We start from the raw sequence: 6,000 nt of genomic DNA on the forward strand, positions 1-6,000 counted from the left end.
GCGCACAAGCTGAAAATATAAAGGTGCAAGGTACACAAATTTTCCCCGGGCCAAAAAGAACACATGCATGCAAAAGTTTTTTGGTAATTCTGAACTGTAGCTGATATATTATGCTTCTGATTAGTGTTACTATCTCGGCAAATGCTTGAATTATTTCCTAAAGCAATCAGAACATCTTTACGAGGCATAGAAATAATAAAAACCATGTGACAAACGTGAAATTTTAAAGAAAAATTGTAGATATTTTTTTTTAAATAATCATGAAAAATAGAATAATTAGGTTTGGGGAGTTTGTTTTATAAATTGTGTATAAATGTTTGATCTTTCACATGGAAGCAATAATTATGCTATAAACGTGTTTACTATTGAGCTGTAATTGATTAAAAAATGCTAATTTTTTACGGAGTGCAGTTTTCAGGTTTTCCAACCTACTTATGTTGACGTTTTGCATCGTAGTTAAGTAAGCTAACAGTGTCGGGCTTGCGTTTTCTTTGAGATTCATCATCTGTCAACCTAGTGGTGTCAACTACGTTTTGTATGATTGATACGTTTTTATTTTTGGTAACTTTTCCTGAAAATAACTTGCATATGATGCGCCCGGCGTGTCATTTGTGCACTAATGAGAAAAAATTCATTGATTCGCTACGCATCATCAGATCACGAGAGGGTTAATATGATAATGCTAGCCATCCTTCGGATGGCACAAGTAAAGAAGTGGCACCTGTCTGCAATTCACCTCACACGGTCTCTCAATGTAATATCAGAATCTCTATCAAGGAAAACGACAGCTTCAACAGAGTGGACGTTGAATAACCACTTTTTTCAAACAATACTCAACATGTTTCCACAACCTGAAGTGGACCTATTTGCCACATGTGAGAATCACAAACTCCCAGTATATGTGTTTCCAAACTTGGACAGTTGAGCAACAGCAAAAGACGCCTTCCTAGAAGGCTGGAACAAGCGGAAGATGATATATCTTTTTCCTCCATTGCCCAGGTTTTGAAGGTTTTGAACAAATTGATAACCTTCAAAGGAACAACTTACTTAATATATTGCCCCAAATTGGCCAAACAGGTATTGATTCCTATTACCTCAACAACGGGCTAAAAGACCAATTCAACTATTGTCCACTTTTCTATCCCAGAAAGTTAAAGGGAAAGTCGTATCGTATACTCCTTTCAGAGCGGAGACCTTCACATGTGGATTTTTAAAGTATTATTTGCCATGAAAACTACTTGCTCAACATTGCTAGGTCCCTAGTACAAAAATTACATCAGCTATCCAGCAATACCAGTCCATATGGAAGATATGGTTAGATTATATCCATACTTGAGAGCCCAGTCAAGATTTCTATAGAAATACTTTTAAATTTTCTTATGCGTATACCTTATTGAAGACAAATGTCTCACGGTTACAGCAATCATGGCATACAAGGCAGCATTAAAGGAACCCTTGCTTTATGGATTCAGGATTGACTCCAGCATAGAAGTTGTCACTTCCCCGCTGCCGTATTTTGCTGTACAAAGACCACCTCCCGATAGACTTCCAATTGCTTGGTCCTCGAACAAGGTACGTAGACTTCTATCTACCCCTCAGTTCAGTGGACCCAATACAGCTGCAACTCACATGCTACAAAAGGCGATCTTCCTGATTGCATTAGCATCAGGAGCCCATAATAGTGAACTGGGCCCTCTTAGGTGGGGATGATACATCACGCAAACTGCTGATGATCATTTATTTCTGGGCTCAACCTGTGTCAGCCAGTGAAATGTTCCTATAGCACTCATTTCCAGGTATAAATAAATGCTAAATATACCTGAGAAAAAAGCCATATGGAATGCTGGAGTTACTACCTCCAGCTCGCTCACCCTTATAGGGTGTCGGTATAGCACAAGGGCGAGTGAAAGCCACTACCACAGATACTTAGCCAAATAGAAGTCTCCCCTCCCAAAATCCCTCTTTAGAGAGATGCAGTTACAACGTCTACCTTCCGCTCACTACTACTACCCCTGCCCGAAACCCTCATTCCTGAATTAGCGCTCACTCGTGTCTACACACGCCGTTTTCGCTGTCCCCAGGAAGTGTTTTTTGCGAAGCATCATGTCTTCCATCGATCAAGAAGCTTCTTCATCTAAGTTGAGTATCCCATTTATCGTTTTTGATCACGTTGGGGCAACGATGCATCCTTTTTTGGCCGTTATTTTAAGTCTCGTGTTCTTGGGAGCCGGGGATGACGCTCTCCCAATCCGCCATTTTAGATGCATGGTTGGCGGCGTGCGCGATTTCAGATTTTATCTCACTGTGTATTTTATTCACCGTTTAGCTTCTCTGTATAGGCTTCTGTTTTCGCATTCTTTATCGTCATTCTCGCTCCTGACGAATACTGAGAGCCTTGTTTTTCATGGTTTGTCCTTACGTTATTAGCCTATTATAGGGCCCATCTCGCTCCTGACGTATACTGAGGCTTTGTTTTTTACGGTTTGATCTTACGTTATTAGCCTATTATAGGGCCTTTTTTTGTTATCTTCAGTCCCTCAGGAGCGTGTTGGTTCCCTTTCGTGCGTACAGTGATATGCTCATAATGTTATGCGCAAGTATTGTGTTCTGGCATCCTAGGTTAGCCTAGCGGTACGCCAGATTATTTTTAGAGGTGAAGTTCCTCATTCATTCGCTGTACTCATGCATGTATTTTTCTAATTTAGTTTTCGATTATGGTCTTGTATTGCTATTTGATGAGGTTAGAAGTTCTCCATGATGTCCTACCCTAGCCTATCCGAACTGACTTAGGCTAGGTTTTAGAAGATAGGCTAGGCAGGCAGTGTATATCACACCACCCTTAATGGCTCCGTGTACCGCCAACCCGACCAGGCAGATATGTTGGCTTGGAGGGTGGCCCAGGACTAGAGAGTTTCTCTCTTGTTACGTATGTAGGGGCTAGGCCTGTCTTACATGACCAGATCGGTAGATTCGATTTTGGAGGGTTGAGTTAGGTTCTAGGCGTCCTCTTCGTGACGTCCTTATGGGAGCCATCCTAGCCTACCTGACCGGATCTGTACCGATTTCGGAGGGTTAGGCTGGGATCTTAGCTGGGTGCGGTTTCGTCAGTATTTCCAATAATTCCTCATCAATTAACAGCTCGATCACGACTCGTCCACTCTCCTCCAGACATATTCTCTCTCTCTCTCTCTCTCTCTCTCTCTCTCTCTCTCTCTCTCCCCCGTCCTGGACTTGTTCCGGCACTGCTTTGTTAGCTCGCTGCCCAAGTAATCCTACCGATGAACAACAGCTAGAGCGTAGAGCACGATCCTGGGGATTAATCAGAGGAGATTGGGGGATTAGTAGATTATGTAATCTGTGTTGGTATGTCTCCGGGCCTGTGTTTTTTCTGACGAGGTGTGGTCTACCATCACTCCCGCCAGGAGGCTATACGCCGGATTTTACGTACCACTGTACCGCCGCTCTGTTTTCCGTACTTCTCTAGTGTTATCGCTGCTTCCCCACTCCAGTGGGGGCGGAGCTAGGCTTAGAGATGCATTTATAATTGACTTGGAACTGCTACTCTTCTCCGGTGCGATCAGACTCAGGCTTAGGTTTTACCTATTTTCCCTTTTCTGTTCGTATCAGGACAACCCCGCCGGTTATAGCTATTGTGATAACGAGATTATAGATTCCGGAGTAGGTGGAGACATTCAGAGCTTAATATTAAGAAATTTATTATGTAGCTTCTGTTGGTATGTCTCCGGGCCTGTGTATATTCCGGCGAAGTTTGGTCTACCATCACATGTGCCAGGATGTATGTATACACTGTTTTCCGTCTTCTATGTTATCGCTGCTGCCCATTCCGGTGGGGGTGGAACTGGGCTCAGAGAATGCGCTCCCAATTGGTTGGGTATTGCTACTCTACTCCGGTGTGATCAGACTCAGGCTTTTGCCCTTTTTCCCTGTTCTGCTCGTATCAGGCCCACTCTGCCGGTTATAGCTTTGGCGATACCCAAAGTATGGATTCTGGAGTAGGCGGAGACATCCAGAGCTTTATTAATAACAAGTAAGTTGAAGATTATAGTCAATATTACCTTTAACTGGTTAAGTAACTAGTTTAAGTGTACTCATACCACGGGAATTAACTCCGGTGGCATTATTTGACGATACTCGTGTATCTTTCTAACTTACAGATGGTTCGCTGCCAGGAGGTGGGGTGCCCAGCCGTCCTGTATAAACCGTATGGGCATGAGGTCTGCCGGTTTCATGCCAGCTGCGCCATCCACTTGGAGGGACTCGTGGTCTGGCACCCAGAAGCCTGCATGGTGTGTTACGGCCTGGTTAGGAACATATCAGATGAATTGGTAGGTAGCATTCTCGCCTCATTGTTACTCTGAATTCTATGTTACACATATCGGTTGCGAATAGTCAAAATAGTTTAAGAGGAAAAGTCCCCAACACTGGGGAACCTGAACTGATTATCTCTTACAGGTTGATCTGACGCTCAAGACCTCCTCGATGTTGATCCTTAAGGCCTGGGTAGGGGGGTTTGGAAGGAACGTGGGAGCCGGCCAACCTTACGTGCTGTCGGAGGAGATGTGCTCCCTCCTCTACCCGAACGCCAAGGTTTCGGCAGCAGTACCGGCGGAAGTAGCGGCTCCCATCATAGAGCGGATCCTCCAGGAGACTCAAGCCCCCCCTGAGGACCAAGAGGGCTTGTGCACTGACGTGACGGAGGAGGTGGCGGCCAACAGCCTGCACCGGGAGCCCATGGCCATTGAGGACCAGGAGGAAGGTAGGGAGGTAAGTGAGGCAGGTAGTCGTGAGGCTAACGTTCTCTCTTTTAGCTCAACTCCTCCTTCTTCTTCCTTTCAGGGCTTCCCTGGAAAGTCCACTATTTTTTGGGATAGGTCGGGCTCGGTAATCCCCAAGGTGAAAACCTTGAAGACGAAGTCTCTACCGAAGGCGGTTAGACCAGCCAAGCCTTCCCCGGCAGACTCCGCCAGGTCGTCATTGGCCCCCAAGCCTTCGACTTCCTCGGCCAAAGCAAATACCCCACCCAAGGGGTCGAGAGCTAAGTCCTCTAAAGCCAGACCGACGAGTCCGGCTTCGACCAAGAGGCTTTTGCCACTCTTCTCATGCAGAAGATGAGCGAAGTAGTGGACTCGAGACTTCAATCGATGTCCACTCAACTCTCCTTGGGTCTAGAGACATCCAGACAGTCCATCATGTCTCTAACCCAAAGATTACAAGCCCAGGAGGAATTGGTGTCCGGATTCCTCCAGTCCGGTAACACACCGCAGTCCTTTGCGGTGCCAGACGCATCCAAGCTCCCACCATTCGAGAATAGCAACCCGTGGCGGTTGGCTCTACATGCCCCGTTTTCAGAGGGCAAGCTTACAATTGAGGATTGCGGAACCCGACCCGTGGAAGACTATGAATTCTTCCCGGCGGGCCTACAATTCCCCTTCCCGGGCTACGCTAGACTAGCCGAGGAAGCATTGGTCAGGGTAGACAAGGTCCCGAAAGAGACAGTTATCTACCCTAGAGATCAGGCTCAGTCAGCATGGGTCCGCACCCTTACGGAATGGGAGTGCGTCAACACCAAGTTGACGCCCCACAAAGGTTGCTATACCATGTTTGTAGCACCGGAGAGCGTCCCAATTCCTTGCACATCAAAGATCGCAGAATTGACACTGCAAGCCGAAATGGAGGACAAACCCATGCCTCGGCTAAAAGACGGAGGCTACCTCTTTGCTCTCTCCTGGAGTTCTGGAGTGTTGGGCTGGCGCTCCGGCAACGTTCACGGTGGGCAAACTCGACCCGGAGTGTGCCTCCACACAATTCAGTGAACGTTTGCCTAAAATTCCAGATACCATGATTAAGGCGGAATTCGAAGCAAGATGTAGGCCGAGCAGGTCAATTAACTCAGTCACCACTGCAGAGTTGACAGCTTCTGCCTTTGCAGTGGAGCCTCTATTCCGGGTCCTGACGAAGTCGCTGCTGCAGGCTTTTCAA

This window comes from Macrobrachium nipponense, chromosome 8, assembly GCF_015104395.2.
Source record: "Macrobrachium nipponense isolate FS-2020 chromosome 8, ASM1510439v2, whole genome shotgun sequence".
Taxonomy (NCBI): Eukaryota; Metazoa; Arthropoda; class Malacostraca; order Decapoda; family Palaemonidae; genus Macrobrachium; species Macrobrachium nipponense.